This window comes from Choristoneura fumiferana, chromosome 21 (assembly GCF_025370935.1).
Source record: "Choristoneura fumiferana chromosome 21, NRCan_CFum_1, whole genome shotgun sequence".
In the NCBI taxonomy this organism is placed as follows: Eukaryota; Metazoa; Arthropoda; class Insecta; order Lepidoptera; family Tortricidae; genus Choristoneura; species Choristoneura fumiferana.
In genome coordinates, this window is record NC_133492.1 from 8,296,083 (window position 1) to 8,319,363 (window position 23,281).

The 23,281-nt window shown below is 36.3% G+C and overlaps 1 protein-coding gene across 12 annotated transcripts in view; it reads left to right on the top strand.

Moving 5' to 3' along the window:
- Window positions 1-7,795: 7,795 nt before the first annotated feature.
- The window catches only part of SK (small conductance calcium-activated potassium channel), a 240,618-nt gene continuing 225,132 nt past the window's right edge, over window positions 7,796-23,281 (top strand). For all 12 annotated transcript variants that reach the window (XM_074104326.1, XM_074104329.1, XM_074104325.1 and 9 more), the window contains exon 1: window positions 7,796-8,474. The gene's annotated coding sequence lies outside the window, so the exon portion shown is untranslated. The remainder of the gene's footprint in view (window positions 8,475-23,281) is intronic.

Genomic DNA, 23,281 nt, shown 5'->3' on the forward strand with positions numbered 1-23,281 from the left:
TTCAATCACGCACAATAAACCGATTTTCATCATCATCATCATCATCATCAGCCCGAAGACGTCCACTGCTGGACAAAGGCCTCCCCTTAGAACGCCACAATGAACGACAATTTGCCACTTGCATCCACCGGTTTCCCGCTACTCTCACGATGTCGTCAGTCCACCTGGTGGGAGGCCTGCCAACGCTTCGTCTTCCGGTTCGTGGTCGCCACTCGAGGACTTTTCTCCCCAACGGTTATCTGTTCTTCGAGCGATGTGGCCTGCCCATTGCCACTTCAATTTGCATATTTTTCCAGCTATGTCAGTGACTTTAGTTCTTCGACGAATTTCCGTATTCCGGATTCTATCGCGCAAAGAAACTCCAAGCATAGCTCTCTCCATAGCTCGTTGCGTGACTTTGAGCCTCTCTAAGAGGCCAACAGTTAAGGACCACGTCTCAGCGCCATAAGTCATCACTGGCAACACACACTGGTCGAAGACTCTAGTCTTCAGGCACTGCGGAATATTGGACGAGAAGACATCACGAAGTTTCCCGAACGCTGCCCATCCGAGTTGGATTCTTCGGGCGACCTCTTTGTTGAAGTTGGACCTACCCAACTGGACAACTTGTCCCAGGTAAACATAGTGGTCAACAACTTCGAGTACATCGTTCCCAACGATAACCGGCACGGGTGTGACATGGACATTTGACATGATTTTAGTCTTGTCCATGTTCATCTTAAGACCCACCTGTTGGGAGACGATACTGAGGTCACTGAGCATAGTATTGAGCCCCTCCAGCGACTCCGCCATTATGACTATATCATCGGCAAAACGAAGATGGGTGATGTACTCGCCGTTGATATTGATGCCGAACCTGTTCCAGTCCAAGAGCTTGAAAACGTCCTCCAACGCATTTGTGAACAGTTTCGGAGAAATAACGTCTCCCTGTCTCACACCTCGCTGCAGTTGGATTGGTTGTGTACTCTCGTCCTGCAACCGGATCGACATAGTGGCGCTGCTGACCGAAACCGATTTTAATGCATTTTAACAACATTTTTCTAATCCTTAACTTTTAAAAAACAAATACAGAAAAAAACTTACGCACGCACTGCGATAAAAACTGGGTGGTTGCTTTGGCTGTATGGATATGTAGAGTGGACCAAACTGTTTGCCGTTCTTCGTCTATGTTCAAATAGAAAGCGAAAAGCGTTTGAGTAAAATATTTTAGCAGATATCCTTAAGCATTTAAGTTCCATGATCATGAAGTTAATAAGGTATATAAAAATTAGTTAAAAAAGGCATAATTACGGAAAACCAATGTGTACCTCTATAAATCTTCACTACGAATTCATAACAGACTAAAAGCTTCGAAAATTTATCTCTCCATTTGAATAGTAACCTAAGCAGTTATTGGATCATAAATTAAGGCAAATAGTTGCTGTCACGAGAAATTATAGCCCAAAATTGATGAAAATTGTTATGAACTCCACATTAATATCAATGACTTGATTTAGACATATTCAAACTTATTCCTTGGCTTATTGTACACTAGAAAAATTTAAAAGATTATTTGAAAACAAGACTTTATTTAAATGCTCTAAAAAATCAGAAGATAAATCATTAGAATTTCGATAACAGATTATTGTATTGTATGTCATAAATATGCCAAATTTTACGTCAATCTGACCACTGAAAGGGCGAAAATTCACTCGCAAGAATTGACCCGAACATACGTACAAACATTTTAAATTAATAAAATAAAAGCTTGTATAAAAATATATTTGCTATTTATCAGGGCTTTTCAATAGCAAGCAATTTGCAGGTAACTATAAGTCAAAGAAGTATCTCCACCAGTCATTATTACAGCGTAGGAAATGTGGTAAAACTTTATAATAACCTCGTTTTAACGTCGCGTCCCACTTTGAAACTATAAATCCCTTTGACAAAAATAGGTGAAACTACCGGAAGTGCTTGCTTGGAACTAATTAACCCAACTTCTGCTTCTACTTCCTTAAAATGTCCCTTCAAGGATTTATAACTTTTTAACGACGTTTTAAGCGACGTATTAACTAAAAAAGCAAATAAGATTATACGTTTCATAGTTTTATTCGCATTTGATTTTTAGAAATATTACGCAATTAAAGTAATGAAAACTAAATGACATGGTACGTCGGTCGCTTGCCACCGCGTCAGTGCCTTCGGCTTTAGAGCCGGCTGGCATGGCAAGGGAGGATGGCAAGCGTCCAGAGGGGGTCACCCTGGTGCCGTTGAAGCTCGGCAGGGCCCTGGTGTGGGACGCAACATACGTTGATACTTTAGCTGCTACAAGCCAGCGCTGCGGCTGATCAGGCCTAACTCCTCAACCGCCGCAAGTACTCTTTTTTATTAAAAGATTACGAGTTTGCGGCTCTTGCTGTTGAGACTTTAGGGCCTTGGTCAGCCGACATGAAGTCTTTCATAAAGGCTCTCTCTTCCCGGTTGGTTCCCGACACCTCTGGGGACCCAAGAGCTGGCACGTATTTATTTTTAAGGTCTCTACCCACTACAATGTATCATGCCATGACCGCAATAGGAACGTGTCAGTAACGGAATGTTAAACGCATACAAGACACGCGACGGTGACGGTTGGTTAAGATAACGTGCCAAGTGGGCATAGTCTCATACTTTTCGATACAAAGAATATATTTTTCACTTCTCATGCTCGTAAAGTTCGTGTTTATGCTGGATCTAGGCGACATGAAATGGATTTTTATGCACTAGTGCATAAAGTAAAATCTTCGTCTAAGACCAAGGTAATCAGGTGTCAACAGCCACAAACAAAAAAGTTTCTACATATTTTTTAAATCATAAAATAAAAATCGATCAAAATAAATCAATAAAACTAAAATATATATAATGCATAAAAATAAAGGTGCATACCTACACATAGTAAGTGAACAATTTTTTCCACTCATTTCCTCGTAGTCGAAATGAAAAGCAGAGTGTAAAACTCGAGCATTAAACCCATTTTCTCCTCGACGTGTCTATCCACCCTTGCCGTATCGGCTCGGGAGGCTATATGAACGCCTCGGGTAAAATGGCTCGTTTTATGCTCTTGTTGTACAATCTACTATTTTTGCCTGACACGATGCTATTACTATACAACGGGTAGAGATAAGGAATTAAGTACGTCCTAAAAAATTAAATAAAAGAAACTGATAAACCTTTCATTCTATAGTGAAAGTTTTTCACGGCACTGTAATTCGTTACCGATAAGGGCTTAATTAGTTAGGCAGCGAAGCCTTCATTTTCAACTCTTACGGTCGTCTGAATGTAACTATGAATTATTCAGTACCAGTTCAGTCTATAAAGCGAGTACTAGACCTTTGCTTCGCGTCACTCGAGAACGTTCAGCGCTGCGCCTCTACTGTTTCTGAAAATTTAAAGTTATTTATATTTAATGCCTTCGTATTTCTTGTGAAACCTGTCAAGACATTATCTTAGATCATAACTAAACTAATCATAAGCAACACGACCCCTTCTTTATATAATACAAGTATGAAAGTAAACGTAATGATAATTTAAACTCATAGACTTTCGAATCGTATGGTAAATAATTATACAACATGTACCTACTCTCGCCGAGACCATACTGTAACATTAGAATGATTGTTCTTGCCGACTCTGTGTTAATTTTAATTAGTCTACGCAATTATCCCTTGAATTTTAACTTCTTTTTGAGTATAGGTAGTTGCCATGTTATATTGCCGTTGTATCTGTTACCAGCGTATCTGTTACCAAGGTTAAAAAAATAGCATAATATGTTATGTATAAGTTAATGAATGTAATTAATTTTAAAATTGCCACGCCCCAACAGGGCATCATTTTTTATAATTTTTTGTAAAAGGTGTTGCAATAAATAGATACTGAATACTGAATATAAAGCAGTAAACTATTAAAAACATTATAACTTAATCCAAGACGGCTGTAAATTTTATGGTTTTTTTTATTACAAGTCTTCACCACTTTTCTCACTACATATTTTCTGACAGTTTCAATAAAAATTGCTATTCTTTGGTATATACCCACAACTCAAAGCTAAAATAAATCACAAATAAGTCAATCGCGTGTTCACAACTTTTTCAATTTCCCATGAAGAGGACTCCGAAAATGACCGATTATCATGCCAGCGTTAGGCTTCTGTTATCGGAATTGGATTAAATTCTTTAAGTATCATCAGATAATGTTTAAACGGAAATTGAAATTATATTATGCCTATCTAAAGCTGTCCATTTATGGTTTTTCAGGAAGTTTCTATGACCCACCAATTACATTTTATAACTTCTAGTCTAAACAGATAATTAAGAACAAGAATCAATGGTCACTTATGTAAATGTAAGTAAGAGTAAAAACGTATGGATACCTATGTGCGATACATCGCACTAATATTATAAATGCAAAAGTTTGTAAGTCTGTTTGTTTGTTGTTACTATATCACGTCTAAACCAACCTATTTAGATGAAATTCGGTATACAGATAGTGAGAGTCCCGGAGAAAGACAAAGGATAGTTTTTATCCCGGAAAATTACATAGTTCGCGCGGGATAGTGATAAACGATTTCCACGCGGACGGAGTCGCGGGTAACAGCTAGTACAATATAATGCTGTACATAATTATGCTGTTTTTTGTAAGGTTAGTGTACAAAAAAATGTATTTGTTTCTTTAAACGAGCGCTAAAAACGTACATTGCATGCAATGTATGTTGATGACTTTCTTCCGGGACCGTTGTTTGTGAAGAGTTCCATTAGGCGGCAAACATTTTATGGAATATATAATCGATCTTCGTTTTTTGTTTTCAGCAGCTTAAAAATCTTGCGAATTCTTATGCAAAGTCATAATAAACTTATGTCAGCGAGGTTAATTTGCATTTTCAATATTAATATTTAGTTTGGCGCATATCTATAACATTGAAGCCGTGGTGGCCTAGTGGTTTGACCTATCGACTCTCAAGCAGAGGGTCGTGGGTTCAAACCCCGGCTCGCACCTCTGAGTTTTTCGAAATTCATGTGCGGAATTACATTTGAAATTTACCACGAGCTTTGCGGTGAAGGAAAACATCGTGAGGAAACCTGCACAAACCTGCGAAGCAATTCAATGGTGCGTGTGAAGTTCCCAATCCGCACTGGGCCCGCGTGGGAACTATGGCCCAAGGCCTCTGGTTCTGAGAGGAGGCCAGTGCCCAGCAGTGGGACGTATATAGGCTGGGATGGATGATGGATGGATATCTATAACAACTCTAACCAGAAAATAAAGTAAATATAAAAACAAAGGCAGGGCTTGTATGTGCTTACAACTTTTTTAAATCACGTCAATAAATTATGTTCATATTCAATATTCTAAAGATTATCAACAATAAATTCCGCGCATGCCTGATCTGGTGTATCTTTGTAATGAATGCTAATTTTCAAGCAACTGTTTTCTACTTGGGGGAGTCGGGAAAACTTTCTAATCCAAGCAACAAAAGTAGTTTTTATATGGGAGGCATTTTTCTGTCAAAAAGGCAAATTCACCAAAGTTAAAACACTTCCAAACTACCTCAATCTGAAGTCAATTCGAAAAATATTAGCTGTCGTGAAAAGACAATGTTATAAGCTATAAAGTGGATTGCCCAATTTTAAAGAATATAATAGAATATAGAATATATTTAGAATAGATATAAACTTTACACAAAAACCTAGAAAAGACCATCAGAAGACGCTGTACAAAATAATTTAGGCACAGTCTAATATAAATATAAGTTAAAACTTACAGACGCCCTAACTTTTTATTATGATTATATTTTTATTATGTACTTTCATAACCACTAATTACTTAAAAAAAGTGCTGCTTGAAAATTATCATTCATTACAAAGATATGTAGATCAGGCATGCCCGGATTTTATCGTGGACAGTCTTTACTACTTGGTGCAAATATTTTAAGTTTACAGCCAGTAGGAATGAGATATGATCAAGCCATAAAATAACAGCGCAGCAGTATAGCAGCATAATACAAGTACAGCTGTAATTCCATGTTTCAAAATTCATATCGCTACATTCGTTCAAAGGAACGAGCACCATTACGCAGCCGTCCATTTCAGGCAGCAAATTCATATGGAAGTGAAGTCGAGTGCTTAATAATTTATAAAAAACTCGACAACCAGCCCGTTTTGTCCCGTCAAATTCACGTAATTACGGTCGGCGATTAGTCCATTTACACCCTAACACGTAAAAGTAGAGTCGATTTTGTAAAAAATAATTTAATTCTAACCGTGCTAAAGATACCGTTAACTAGGTGAAACCCGATTTAAATATTAAAAACTTCATTACGAATTGTGTTTGGAATGAATCCTGATGTCTCCCTGACGGGGCATTTGTTACATTGTCTCATTATAAAAGAGCTGACTTTAAAAATGTCTAAGGACTTGGCAAATATTTGAAGTGTACTAATTGGCATTAATTAAAATGTATTTTCATTACTTGTGAGTTAAGTTACCTATAATTATAGAAACTTTATTTATTTTATTTGTCGTTAATCTTTAATGTTCCCTTTTGAAAGCCATTTCACTTGCATAAAAAATATTGCTTGGTTTTATCCCGTTTCTATAGGTACGTACGTTAACTAAGAAAAAAAGGTCCACGTTTCCCTCTTGTTGCATAAAAAATAATAAGGTACTAAGTAGTTTAAATTTCACGTAACTGCACATTATGTACCTAAGCATGATGAAGCTAGACGTAATATTTGCACAAGAAATGATAATTACACTCGTTGCCTAGGTCTCTTCAAATTAACAAGCAACGGAAGCCTATTATGTTTTCCGAACATTTAGCGAGTTTACATAAGAAGAACCACCGAAGAAGTTTCGCAATTGATGACCTTTTACCGAGTCACCCACGTTGCCAACCAATTAAGACCAAACTTACATATACTTTTTCAAAATGTACCTATATTCACGAAACCACATTTTATTTTAAATAAAAAGTATAATAAGCTTTTTTTACTTAAATAACAGTTTTTCGCGATCACATCCTTGGGGAGGTACCTATGTTTTTGAAGTGTTTTAAAAGCTATTTTTCGTAAAATAGTGAATTGTAAATAACACAATAAATTTTTAATCTTTATTTTTGTTAGATACATAGGTTTAAACATACTATCAAAGTAGGGAAAAAAATAAGTACTTCTCCTTTTTATATTTATTTTTACGGTTTCGCGCTATAATTAGATTTTTACTTATGTTTTACGAATAACTATAAAAATATTACAAAGAAAGACCTGAAACTACCAAGATCGCTAAAATTGCGGATTATATAGGTAGGTAAAAGCACAAACCCCGACAAAACAAGCCTTGACGTGTTGACGTGTCCTGGTTACGGAGGTTGAAGGCAACTCCAAAGGGCACGAATCGTCATGATTTCTTAAGTTATTGAGTAAAATTAATCTCAGCTCTTCGAAATAAAATAGAAACGTGTGATTAGTAGAACCAACATTACAAGTCTCTCAAACTTCCTTGTATGATTCAGCAAGTACGTGAAAAAGTGCCGAAAATAAATCAGTGAAGTGCATTATAGTCCTATTTGATCCACCAAAAACAGACCGGTCGCACACGCCGTAGCTTATGTTTATTTAGATAGACACGACTCAAGCTTGGTGTAAAGCCCGACCGAGAGAATCATGTCATCCTGTTCACTCTTGCGGACAGAGGGAAATTAGTGTGAGCTTTCAAACCATGGAACACTGGTTTCAGAAATGCATGAAAAGGTTTCAGTACGTTCAGTCAAACCGCGATCGTGCGGCAGGGCGGACGTATGTTGCAGCCGTCCGGACTTGCCGCGAAATATATGAAACATTGCCGCTTTCATGGATGTGCACATAAATATGTTTGCTTTCATGGAAGCTTGTTTGAACGGGTGTTAAACTAATAACTTTACATCACGAACTCATCAAAAAACTTCACCTATTGATTGCACTGCAATTAATTTTGTTAGTACCTTTATTGACGTTCCTTTTGTAATTAGTGAATGTGTATGTGAGGGATGGTTTTATGTTTTCAAACTTTACAGTTTAATGTTATATGGCCAAAAACTTTAGAAATAAATTTAATTATACCCTACTTACCCGCATTTCTTAGCCACAATATAGTCGTACACCGTCGGTCCAATCCAAGTGACTTATACAACTCTTCTGATATCATAACAATATCAATCTAATAATCATATCTAGAACCTATTTATCGAAATAAATGTAAATATTATATTCGTCGACTCGGAAGCTGATCTGGTGCGTGGACCAAAGTTTTGGATTGATGTAAAGTATTACTAGAACATAATGGAGTGTAAATAGTGACATGTGTAGACAAAAATAGTGAATTCCTGCGAACAAAGTTAGTTAATAGTACCTACCTAGAGCTGACTCCGTGTTACGGTCAACTTATTAGAAGTTTACCGGTCAATACGAATTGGTATCGATTTTCAAACAGGTAAGCCTATTTATATTACTTAACTCGTCGGTCAATACGTAACGCCTGCATGCTCTTTAAGGCACGTAATTTAATTAGTTTTAACCGTTAAACACCGTTGAGACGCCCTGCAAATTTTTAAGTTCGCTCTGTTTAAGTTCAATTCTTTCATACACCTCGATTAGTCTGGTAACATTTTGACCCTTGCAAAAAATACTTTTAAACTTGGTGGGCGTTACTGTTGTCGCGTGGAGTTTGCAGATAAACGATTAAAATGATACATAAAAAGGAAAAAAATAACAATTTTTTGCAGACATTTTGTCTGTATATATATTCTATATACCGCGAACTATAAATCGAATGAAAATGCAAAGAACTATCGATCCATTTATTTTGGCAATCAATATTTCACTTCCTTTACTTATCTCCTTTTAAATGATCCATCCATCTTCCATGTGGCGTCACTCTCCTATATATAACCATAGCTACCCACTTCCTTGTTTGACATCTGTTGTAGTATAGCAATCATCCCACGACACGTCGCTCTTGTTAATCCACTCAGAACCTCTCGATCTCTGAGATTTATTTAAATACTAGCCGTTACTCGCGACTCCGTCCGCGTAGAATTCGTTTAATATTTCAATCCCACGGGAACTATGCAATTTTCCGGGATAAAAACTATTATATGTTATTTTTCGGAACTATTTGTATACTAAAAATCATTAAAAAAATTATGAAACGTGATGAAACGTCTAAACCACTAATTCGATTCAGTAGTTCAGAAGTGATGAAGTAACAAACAAACAAATAGACTTACAAACTTTCGCATCTATAATATTTTTTAAATGTGAGATACCAGTGAGGTTTGCACTAAAATTGATTAAACGTTAAAAAAATACCTGCCTACTGACTGTTCTACTTTATGTACGTGTGTATAAGATAGGGAGAAAACTAGCATGTAGGTAAGTGAACACATCTAGATACCCGCAATACCAGCAGACTGCAGAAGCGTTGCTAGCCTAAATTACTAAAATATTGTACATTCTACGTCGGCCATTTCACCGCTTGTCACACTCTCTACGCCCTAACACAGCAGCGCAAGCACTGCTGCTGGGCGGCAGGATTAAGAAGGAAGATGATCATAGTGATGCGGACGGACCTTCTACAAGGATTTACCCGAGTTTAAATTGCAGTCAGTTCGTTTCTTTTAATGAAACATTTCAAATTTACCGAAAGCTTTTCGGGGTAGGAAAATATCGCAAGGAATCCTGTATACACCTGCGAAGCAGTTCAATAGTGTATCTGAATTTCCCGATCGGCACTGGGCCCGCGTGACGACTGCAGCCAAGCCCTATCATTTTGAGAGAAGAACTGTGCCCAGCACTGGGTCGCATAATATACGGAAATGTTTTTTTAGACTTTGAACTATGAGCACTGAAAAAAAAACCAAAGTTCTGTTTCTCGATGATTATTTTTAAAGCTAGCGTTAAATACAAGCAAAATCGCCAGCAAGCCGTTACTACATTTGCTTCAACATTGTGTTAAATTGAGAATTGTAGAAACGATGAAAGTTTAGTTTTAACAAATAGTCACGCATAGAATTTGGCAGAAAAGCTCGGAATAATACGCGCTAATGCCAAGGTCGACGACGTAGTAAAAGGTGCCATATTCTATTGATTCAACCTTTGACGCTTCAAATAGTAACCCTGCGCTATTTATTTACATACAATGATTCTAGAGAATATTGTTGACGTTTAGGTACCTATTTGAAATAAAAATTGTAGGACTGCGCTTGGATGTGTATTTGTTTAAATTGGCTAAAAGTATTTATCGATTGTGCTGCGTTGCAAGAGGATATTGTAGACATTTAGTCGAATATACTCAAGTGTTTCAAAACGAGTGACAAGTCACTCGCTGTTACTATTTATTAACTAAGTAGCTAGCAAGTTTGACTGGCTTATGCTTAGCTAGTCAAGTTTATCTTAACGTTTCGCCATCTTAAGGATGGTTTCACTTTATTATTTGAAATTGGACGACGATATTGGTGTCGCTTTCAGAAAATATCAAGCAATGGAGCTTACAGAAGTCGCCTCGTCTGGTTTTATCGTGGAAAATTATTACATGGTTCTTATCCGTTCCTCCAGCTTTTCTTCTTTAACAATATTCAAATAGTTTTAAACTTTACTTGAAAAATAAAAACCCGGACATAAAATGTATCAAAAAATCTCTTAAAACTTTTGGTTCTTTACCTACTTTTAAACGTTGTTTAGTTCGTTAACCCTTGGAGATATTTAAAATTTAACATCAGGAGGAACGGTCATTTTGAAAACATCTCCCTTGAGTGGTAATGACACCTACGAATTAATTTCGCGAATTCGCGAATTTTATAAAAAAAATCACCAAAAAAAACACTTAAATGTTATATATAAGCCGAAAGTTTAACATAAAATGGCATATCTAATTAAATAACAATTAATGAACTTCAATTTATGTGAAGTTTATTAGTCATTATCAAATATCTGATAAACAAATTTTTCTCAGTCATGTATTAAAATAAATATAATTACAAAATAAAACAATTACCTGTAGGAAACACTGATTTATTTCGTAAAATATTAATTTGCGCCGGGACCCAGACGCCGACGTCAAGTAAAGGGCCAACGCATTGAAAGAGACAAAGATATTCATATTAATGAACCAAAACATCCTTGTACTTTGAAACTAAGCAACCTACTACAAGAATAAGACAGCTACAATTGTGCGACTCATATGTGTTTTCACGCATCCACAAAAATTAACACAAATGTTACACAAATTCAGCAATCACAATCACCACTCAAAAAGCTAACCGTTTTAAAATATACTAGTCCATTCTCAAAGCAAAGTCGAAAACAACAGAATTGTTCCTATACCTTGTGCTATATACAGTTCGCATTAAACTAAGTCCGTCGGTCCAAAATTTTTGTAGGGAGCGCAGATCTGATTTCTTTTAAAATGTATCAAGTTGTGCGGGTAGTAGAATGAGCACGTACCATCTTCCATGTTTCAACTTCAATGGGCGCTACAAGAAACTCGCTTTCTTAAGCCCCACCTGCTTAGAAAAGTTTGTTGAAGATTTTTCCCGACTTTTTAATTCTACTTTCACTTTCACCTTCGCGGTTGAAGTCCCTAAAGTCACGTGATTTTTTTATTAGGCTAGACTTTGGAGCATTGATCGAAATTTAAGAATTCAGGTTTCGTTCGTTTATGTTTCGAGCAAATAATAATGCATATAATTTATTATTCAACTACGTAAATTGAAATGTCAAAAAACAGGCCAAGAGCGTGTAGGACACGCCCGAAATAGGGTTCCGTAGCCATTACGAAAAAATTAAGTAATATTTTTCTAAGGATTTCGTATTTTGTACGGAATATTCCTTAGGCTGCTATTTACTCTTAAACTACTAATAATTCTCAAGAAAACTTAACCGATATAGTTTTCCTTGTAAGTTTGATATATTAACTACCATCCTGAATTTTTTAAATTTTCCCACCCACCGGTTTAGATTTTAGAGGGGGGGGGGGGACGCTCGATTTTAATGAAAATTTGCACGTTAAAGTTGAATATTTTGCAAACTAATTACTGAATCGAAAAATCTTTTTAGCAATCCCCTAATGGTTTTAAGAGACCTATCCAACGATACCCCACACTACAAGATTGGATGAAAAAAAAACCAACCCCACTTTACGCCTTTTTTTTTCGATTTTTTATTGTACCATTTTGTCGGCATAGTTTACATATATATTCATGCAAAATGACAGCTTTCTAGCACTGATAGTCCCTGAGCAAAGCCGCGGACGGACGGACAGACAGACAGACATTTTGGCTACGGAACCCTAAAAAGACGTTTAGAGATGACAAGCTGCTGGAGTTGGAGGCTGAAGCCTTCATTAAGGAAGTAAGGCATCGAATTAGGGAGACCATCCTTTAAGTCTAATAGCCGTGCAGGAGGACCAGATAGCCCAGTGGTTAGAGAACCTGACAACGAAGCTTGAGGTCCCGGGTTCGATCCCCGGTCGGGGCAGATATTTGTATGAATAATACGAGTGGAAAGTCTTGGGTGTTTAATATGTATGTAAGTATATATTTATCCGTTGTCTAGTTACATACATATACATACGTACAATTCACAAGGCCAACTCTATTATTTTTGCACCCTGCGATAGAATTTTCAGGACTAAGTTCGGTCTAGCGAGCCAGCTCATGCTAGAAAATAAGCTTTTTCTCTTATTTTATCAATTTTATACAATAAATATAGGTAGCCAGTGTCGCCGTTATCGAAACTGATATGTAGGACTATTATATATATGTCGGCGGCCGATCGTAAAATCCGCCAGATCACGAAATTCCTAGGCATATCATGAAATGGCGCCATTTCACGATACTCGTATGCCTAGGAATTTCGTGATCTGGCGAATTTTAACGATCGATCGCCGACATGTATAAATACAAGCTTTGCTTAGTTTGAGACTAGGTCAACTGGTGTAGATTGTCCTATGATATTAAGGTTTTTTCTGGTGTAATGGTTATTAATGTGTTGTGTAAAAAATATTCAATAATATTTTGTTAAAACAAATTTAAGAGCTCTATGAAACCTTTCAGAGACTTTTAAGACTGAATGGCTGTAGATGGCACGAAGTCCACTTTCCCTTTAATTCATAAACGCTCTTAGCTATATTGTAGGTAAGTAATTTATTTCAGTTAGATGAGGTTAAGTAACGATTTATACGAGTAAACTAGAAATATTGATGCTCCGAATCTGAGAAAAAATCATCATCTTCAATTCTTCATGACGACCACGTTAGCTCTAAGTTTGTCTTTGAGCACCGCTCACAAGTACCTGCATGGTCCTTATTGAAGTATACATGAATAAACGTGCCCTGCCCATATCTTAAAAAAATACAATAATTAATGTAAAGAGAGTAATGACACACAATATATGGCATCGTAACAATTTGATCTTCCCACCGACATTTTTGCATTTTTTCGTGACGTCAGTGATGACAAGTATGATGGCAAAGGTTGAATACACTAACTAAAAGGCGTTGCATCCTAAAAAATATCTGACTCACTATTTCTCTCTCTCTATGTATATATATTCACAATCTTCAGCATCATATCAGCCACAGGACGTCCACTGTTGGTTATAGGCCTCAACCATCCCCTCTCTAATGGAAATGTTCGCTCCACGTTACTAAAAATCAGAGCTCATTAGAGACATCCGGCACCCGACCAGCACCGCTTCGACTTTCGGCGTCCACTCGTTGTCGACAGGTGGACGCCGCGTTGACAATGAGTGGACCTCACGTGGTCCATCTCTCGCGGCGAGGCTGTGCTGGTCGGGTGCCGGGTGGCTGTAATGAGCTATGACCTTTATCTATTCTACATTAGCTAAAGTCCTTCTACTATTTATGTCATTACAGGACACTTACAGGATATCTAAATTCAGCTTGAAAAGGTAATCATGTGTTAATAATCATATTAAGTTCGGTTACGTGCATCTTTTGAACCGTAAAAAGTAACAGGTTTTCGGGGTCACAGTGGGATAGGTTGATTCTCTTTATCGATCGTTATTCAGCTGTTAATTCTAGTAATGCTCTTAGAAGTAAGTATGCGTTCAGTTTCTTTGAGTGTTTAATAGTATTTCGTAACGATGTTAAAATATTTTGGAAATTAAATTAGTTAAGTGAAGTACACCATATACATCAGTTGAGGTATATGTGTACCTATTTCATTTAAATAAATTGAATAAGAATGGCGTCATAGATATAATCTGTTATATTTAACACGATGAGTGATGCGCCAGGCCTTTAGTATCAGAAACATAACGATTAACGATCCTTGAGTTATAAGAAATACTAATCACCTTCTACATATGATTTTACTTAAGTAATTATGCTGTACCTAGAACACATTAAAAATTAAAAACAGAAAAGAAAGACAACATTCTGCATATTTTTACGCAGATCTACATACCTATCACATCATCATATATTTCCGACATTCCGTTTAACACTGGAACATAAAGATACTTACCAACAAACCGCATTTTTTTTATCAGTAGGACTTTTGAATTCAGGTGAAATGTTGGCTAAATAGTCCAAGATCCCGACGCAATATTCTTCGCTTATCTATTTTTTCATCAAAATGTTACTTAGTTAAAAGGTTACATTGTAATCATTAATAATGCCGTGGATCTACCAATTAAAATCTTGCAAAATTTACAAATCAAAATTATTGAAAAACATACCTCTGCCTGTTGTCATCTTAACACCTGGAAGTCTAAGCGTTGCGGCAAACTGGATGAAAGAGAATGAGTACTTTTGACTGAAATCTGACCTGGCCTGGTCTGGTCTGGTTCTCTTCTGTAAGACATGTGCCGTTACGGCACGAAAATACTGTAGAAATTATTTCTATGTCGCCTTTCTTGTTTTCTTGAATTTAAGTTTATAGCAAGAAATGCATATAGATTTTCATATAGAATTTCTCAAAAGTACTTGTTTTCTTCCTAGGCTTAACTATTTTGAGATTTCTCAAATTTTTATTAATAAATTATCTTATTACAGACTTAATCCTTACAAAATATTTTTGCTGGGATTTCACTTGCTTTTGTAAGTAATTTGGTTCTTATTTCTTGTATTTGTTACGTGATTGTTAAATTTCAATGACAATGCTTTTATATGATATACACCGCCTGATGCTGCAGCCAGGGTCGTCTGCCGATGACGGAACTCTTCAAGGGCTGATAGCATAGATACAAAATTTTACATGTACGTTCAACGAGCTGACACAATTACTTTGCTCACCCGCGACCTTTATGAAACCTACTTTTGTGCCCATGCAATGTGTGTTCATGCAGTTCCTCCACCTCCATACAGTAAGAACACACACAAATCACACAAATCGATCTATCACCACCACCACTTTAACGCGAGCGAAGCCGCGGGCAAAAGCTAGTCACAAGATAAAGAGAAAGAAACTAAATGCAGTATCCTATTGGGAAGTTACAGTCTGACAACCAAGGGTTTTTTTTATTAGTGTTGTAGATACAGTGGAAGTCAATTATTTCATACAATTGTTGCCATATTCAAGCACTTTATTTAAGCAAAAATATGACATTATGAAAAAAAAAACCGCCGAAGTGAATGTCAGACTACCCAAATTTAGGATTCCGTATTAAATGTAGAATATAAGCCATCTAAACAGCAGTTCGGTGTTACGAATTTGACTACAACATTCAGTTGGTTATAATATAGGAAAATTAGGATATTTAAAGAAAAAAAATGTATACACTGGTATCACTAAAATATACGGAGGCAAACCACCAAATTTTAAATTAATAGGGCAATAGGAAGTTGAAAAAATCACCGGTACAAAATTTTTGTAATAAAATAAAAATACTTACTATGGTGGCGTTTTATTCCTCTGATATTTAAGCACGAGTAGCTTTTAAGTTCAAACATAATAATAATTATAATACACAAATACAGCAGCACAATTGTATTTACTTCGAAACTAAGAAAAACTTGTATCTTTTAATACTAATAAATATAGGTACATACATAAATGAAATTATTAACCTGTAGATTAAAATTTAAACGTTACAAAGTAGGTAAATTTTCTTAGGTCACGAAAGTTCATCATAAATTTTGCTAATGAAGGAGATCTAAAAACTGCTAATTATGAAATAATCCAGCAATCTTTCAAAATTATGAGCGAAGGTAAGCAAAAGTGGCCTTTGAGATAATGAGTCCACACGACCGCAGCAATCTTACTTTGGGATGATGAAGACAAATGGCCGTTAAAGTGTTTCAGAAATGTGGTTGTGCAAACAAACAAATCATTTTTATGGGGTCCATATCGTTTCGCATACCTACTTATTGGAAGTCCGAATGTAATGTTTGCCAGAACGATCGTTTGTCATAACTCTTATTTCTCTAAATCCAATAATTGTTCAAAGTGTTTATAAAACAAACCTAAACTATAGTTTTCTATAGGATGACCATTTAAAAAATTCAGAAAACTGTACCTATGGTCTCAGTGGGAAAAAAATTATGACAAACGATGATTCGGACAAAAATTACGGTATGACTAGCGAAGACTATGCGAACTTTGGCGCTCCCATTTTTATGAGGTTTTTTATATAGTTATTGCTGAATTTCTTAAATACGGTAATAATACACAAACTAAACTACACGAACATTTAAAGATTGATTCAAAATTAAGTTAAAAATGTTTATTATATTACTAATAGCTCTTTCAATATCCGTTTATTTTTAGTAATATATATAAGCAATAAACACAATATATATGCCTAAAGGTACCTAGTAAATCAATGAATCAATGAATAAATTAAACTTTTGGACACTGCAGTCATTTGTCAGCTTCCATCAAACGTCCATCGTTTAGCGAGGCGTTAAAAATAAATGCGTCTATTTTGGTGATCTAAATAAAAGGAAGACATCATCGCTTGATACAAAAATAAGAGTGATAAATCACGCTGCAGGTGGGCGGTTTATTTGGGCAACATGGCGGGTTTCACTCAGAATACCACTTTGACTGGTAGCAATAAATCTACATCCATCGTCGAGTTTGGACATAAAGTCTCGATTCGATGTATCAATGCGCTTAAACGAGACGTAAACTGTTATCCTGAAGGTATCTATTTAAACACTTGGCTCAAAATAGGTGAAGTGCATTGTTGTTGTTACTACAACGTAACTGTACGCGTCTATCTGTTTACTTGTGGTTTATGGAAAAAAATAATACAACTTTTGGCCTAATTTCAGTGGTCAGGCTAAGTTAAGATGTTTTAATGTTTATTCTTAAACCTAAACATAGTTACAATTCGCATTAACCAATGAAGCTTTGACATAATACTTCCATTAACCCATTCGGGTGTCAAGCGAAATTAACCATTCATTAATATACATTTCTGAGAAAGGTAATTGGACTATAGAGCGGATCCTAACTTAGCAAAATTCACAAAAATAAGCAATCGGCAAAATTTATACACACAAGTAATTCTGGTTTGTCGAAACAAACCTGTTTTACTGCGTTATACCAATTATAATCACATTTTTAAGTAATGTAATAAGGGACTTTGAAATAATGCCACGTATCACCAGTGGACAATAGGCTTAAAGCTGATTTATTTCGTGACTGGACTTTCATTTGCAGTTCCACCAGGGTGGATACATTTCGGCCGACGTAAAAGTAACCCATTTTCATCTGAATGGAAGCTTTGTTATGCGTGCAGCATATACGACAATGTCGTTACAACTTAATTTCCTTGTTTTCTCGGAATTTTTACATTAAATAATTTGGTTTTTGGAATGCCAGAGCGGTGATACCTCTAATCTATAACAAGATCCGGAACACTGATTTTCATGCATGCAATTTGAATCTCTCTAAAACTTATTCAGCCGAATTTAGACTTGCAAGAAAAATCGTGTAAGTTGCATTACATTACGAGACCGTAAAGCCAACGAGTTTGAAGTGGTCAATCGAGCGCCCCGCAATGTAATGCACTTTGCACAATTTTTCTTGCAAGTCTAAACTCGGCTTTCGAACAATTTTCTAACTGTTTGAGTCACTTGTGGACAAGTTGTCCAAAAACTTCCAACCGTTAAAGTTGTATACATTTTCATGCTCACCACATTCTACGACTGACTTAATTTCATAATACAGTTATATCTAGTTGTAAAAAGTAGTAGAAGTTGTAGTAGTAGTAGCTGTAGTTGTTGTTCGTAGTTGTAAAAATCCACTACTGACATCATACTGAGTTATCAATCAATCAATCGAAAAGAACAAACACATTTCAATAAAGTTCGATCCTCTTTTAGTATTATTCCATGTTTTCTTTGGAAATAGCTCATGATTGATTTCAATGGACGTACTGTATCCTCGTTATGAGCTTGTTGAGTCGATTCGACAACGTAGGGTGTTATTTTCATGCTTGTGAAGTGTTTGGCCACGTTCATTGCCAGAAATACTATGGGATTATGGAATCCGTGTGCTCAATGTGTTTTGTTTGAATTGGCATGTGCCAGTTTAAGGTGAAGTCAAGAATTATGAACCAAACCTAAAGTTATTATTTTAGTGCCAGTGACGTCAAGAGAAGGATAAGTATCAACGTACCTATTATTTTGTTTTTTTTTTTCAATTAAATAGGTTGTCTGAAGAAGCCTTGCGAAATTTAAGCTAGAAGGTGGAATTTGGACAAAATACTCAAGAAGATCAGGTGTTTTAACTAATAAAAAATTTGATATCCTGATTACAATCTATTTCATTCCTTTGAAATAATACTCCGATTCAAAATCATAAAAGTAGAAAGTCCTCAAACATGGTAAATACAGATAACTGTGAAAGAAGTATTTGAATAATTAATAACGGAACCGACTCTACGAAAATCAATAACTGGTCACATTTAAATAAAAGGTCATTCAATACAGACTTATGGCAAATCACGTTTTCTATTATTCAGAATACAGTCCGGGCCTTTATTGTTTGTTTCAAGGTGTAGTTATGAAACATTGTTTGGTTTTGTTCTAAGAGACGTTTACCGTCAACACCTAGGTATATTTGAATATTTGAGTGTCAACGGTTACGTTGGCTTTCTATGTTCGAACATTTAGACGGTTTTACCATTTTTACTTTCGTTTTAAAGTTACCTAAGTCGGAACAGTGCGTTTCATTTGCATAATAAAATCAGAAGGGTCTGTAGAATTCGATGTTGATTTTGATGGTGCTTTCTATTTTAAATATGAAATCTACTACTTTAAATTTAATATTATACACTACCACTAAATAGATAAATCATGTAATATTAGTTACGTAAAATTGGTCACTTTGCAAGACGTTTAAAACCTATTCCGGGAAAAAATTGTACATAGATGGTTGAGATGTAGATGGTGGTTGGTCGAGATTCTAATTATATATATATATATATATATATATATATAATTAGACAATACAATACAATTTATTATACAATATCATATAATATATATACATATACACATATAATATGTGTATATGTATATATATTATATGATATTGTAACGGATAACTCACGTCCTAAATCGAGTTTAGCTCGACATGTTTCGGGCTATTTCGTAACCCTTCTTCAAAGGAGCAGGCGACTCGGCGTCTGCCGCAACACGCGCACTACGCGCCACCGCTCTGCTCGCGCGACTGCCCTGATATTTCCTACGATTTCGATGAAATTTGGTATGTAGGGGTTTTCGGGGACGACAAATCGATCTAGCTTGGTCTTATCTTTGGGAAAACGCTTATTAAAGAGTTTTAGCCCGAGCAAAGCTCGATCGCCCAGGTACTAATATTAACTAATAAAGAAAGATAAGGATAGAAAGAAAGGATTTCAAATTATTGACAAAGTTCATAAGTGCTGTTCATACATGAGGCAAGCAACACAATTACACAATTAAAGTTTTGATTAGGATTCCCGTAAATCTGTACTCAAGAATGCTTAATGTGAGGAAGAATTAACACCTCCATTTAACGCATTACGTTTTCCGTTACACTCGTGTACGCTGACTGCTTTGAGTTTCCTTTAACAAATGTGATAGGTGCGTGGTTTAAGACGAAGATTTAATACTATAAATTAAGTCCTTGTCCCTTGTCCCGTGAAATTAAGCCATAAGCATGTGGATGTACACATGACTGTGTCTTGAAATTGATCCGGAACCTTTTAGCATATGGTTGGGCATGTTTGATTAGACACCCGTAAATGTTCTTCAGGGTTCTTTTATTGTAAATGAGATTTTTTTCCATGTATTGGTCGATGTACAAAGTGTGTCTTCATCCAGAATCATAAATTTTAACGAAAAACGTTTCAATCAAAATCTACCCTGTATTGCAATCTTCTTCTTCTTCTAGTCAGCATGTTGTCCACTGCTGGACATATGCCTCTTCCATGGATTTCCATGTTGACCTAGATGCGGCGAATCTGGTCCAGGTTGGTCCTGCTGTCTTACGGATATCATGCGCCCATCTAGTTGGTGGTCTTCCTACGTTTCGGCTTCCAGTTCGGGGTCTCCAGTGTAGCGTTTTCTGGCTCCATCTATCATCCCCCGCACGACAGGCATGACCGGTCCATTGCCATTTAAGTTGCGCCACTCTCCTACCGATGTCGGTAACTTTGGTTCGTTGGCGAATGTACTCGTTTCTTATCTTGTTCCGCAGGGAGATTCATAACATTGCGCGTTCCATCGCTCTTTGCGCTACCTTGAGACGGTGCATCATTCCTACGGTAAGCGAAGCGTCCACGTCTTGCAAGCGTAGGTCATCACCGACAGTACGACAGCACACATCATCATACACTCTATTGCAATAATCGGGAATAACTTTAAAATACGTCCTGGTTTCAAATCCACTGCAGGTCGGTGGTACGATAGTAAAGTCCGTGACATCTGGTGATATCTCAGTTTTATTTTCATTTTTGTTTTTCCATACGTAAACTATCTGTTTTCGTTCAGGATACTGTCAGATTATTGAACTGATTTCAAGCTTTTCCGTGTGACTGAACAAAGTCAAATTCTGTAAAATATTCAGTAGTCATTTTAGAAATAAATGTATGTTTGAGCGGTCACCGTGTGAGACTCGATGTGTAACTAAACTCAATAATAGCTATAAGTATGTCGTCATTATGTGATTGTACGTGCCCCGTACCGCTCGGCCTTGATAAGTACTAATATAATTATTATAGGTGGCTAAAAGCGAATGAATGTCCCGTCGCGAATCAGGAGGGACGAAACATGTCAGCATCAATCCGTTCCTCGGTAGCCCTTTTGTTTTGAAGCATTTCTGGAATAATCAATAGCGGACCACAAGTTAACCTTTAGAGTTAAGCCCGTTTGGCAAGAAACTTTGCGCAGCCAACCCATTTACATTGAAAGTCCCGAGTTAATCGACGGTATAGTAGTATTCGCAGATTTAGACAAATATTGAAGATAAAAAATTCGCAAAATTGAAAATCCACAGTAAGCTTAAAAAAATAAGGCAGAGTGATGTTCAGAAACAATACTCGTATATTCCATGTTGGTTATTAAAACAAGATCTTTATTCAGTCTTGATGGCATTTAGACATAAATATACCTACCTACCTACTACATTAGGTTTAGAAATAATTTTCTTATGAACATCCCGCTGGCTGGATGAAAAACTTAAGTAACCTAAATAATAATAATATGTAATAATAATATTTTTAAGACTTACCTAGATTGTTGTTGGTGTATTCGAATCCTACTAATATTATAAATGCGAAATATTATAAATTAGAAAATGAAACTCTTTTTAGGGTTCCGAAGCCAAAATGGCAAAAACGGAACCCTTATAGTTTCGCCATGTCTGTCTGTCTGTCTGTCCGTCCGCGGCTTTGCTTAGGGACGATCAACGCTAGAAAGCTGTAATTTTGCACGGATATATATGTAAACTATGCCGACAAAAAAGTACAATAAAAATTAAAAAAAAAAATATGGTACCTCCCATAATAGATTTAAGTTGGGGTGTTTTTTTTCTCATCCAACCCTATAGTGTGAGGTATCTTTGGATTGGTTTTTTAAAACCATTAGGGTTTTGAAAAGACGATTTTTCGATTCAGTGATTTGTTTACGAAATATTCGACTTTAAAGTGCAAATTTTCATTAAAATCGAGCGTCCCCCCTCTAAAATCTAAACCGGTGGGTGGAAAAATTTGAAAAAGTTCAGGATGTATAATACAAACTTGTTTCGTGATTGTCAAGCCCTGTGATTGTAGTATGGTGATTGGCTTTACGCCTGTTTTTGTCTAAAGGGTCGTTACGGGTCTAAGAGCAACGCGGGCTTCCTACGGAAGGGAGTAGCCATTCGCCACGTTCCCCTCTGTCAAAGTACAAGCCCAACTGGGCATACGAATTTTATAAAGCAAGGCGCGCTCGGATTTCAAACTAGACCGAATCAAGTCACGCGAGTGAACGCTGCAGTGCTAAAAATGCCGAATTGTTCAGTTTTCTGCTCTAAAAAAAGATCTGGGACATCAAGCTTGCAAAAAGATGGTGTTACATTTCACATGTAAGTAAATTGTTATCGTATTATTGCTATTTAATTACATTTAAACAACAAAGTCGTACCTTTTATCGCAATACCGGGTGTGGCCTGTAATACGAGATAAAAATTAAAACATAGATCGTCCTCGTCAAACTGAACAACATTAGTTCAGCGACTTTTAAAAATAATGAAGTCTTTGAATTTTCCATTTTTTCATACAAATTAAATACTGCTATCAATGTACGCCATCCTAGAACCCAACTGACGTCGCCTGTCACGCTACAAATATCAAGCATTTTGCTTTACATTGCTTCTTCGAATAAACTTAAAAGTGTAATAAATAATAAATAAATAAATATCACGGGACAATTCACACCAATTGACCTAGTCCCAAAGTAAGCTTAGCAAAGCTTGTGTTATGGGTACTTAGCAACGGATAAATATAATTATATAGATAGATACATACTTAAATACATATTTAACACCCAAAGCCCGAGATCAAACATTCGTATTTTTCATACAAATATTTGCCCCGACACGGGACTCGAACCCGGGGCCTCAAGCTTCGTAGTCAGGTTCTCTAACCACTAGGCCATTTGGTCGTCAAATAGAATTTGTATAAAAAAGGGAAAATTCAAAGACTTCATTACTTTTAAAAGTCGCTGCACTAATGTTGTTTAGTTTGACGAGTACGATCTATGTTTTAATTATTTGCTCGTATTACAGGCCACACCCGGTA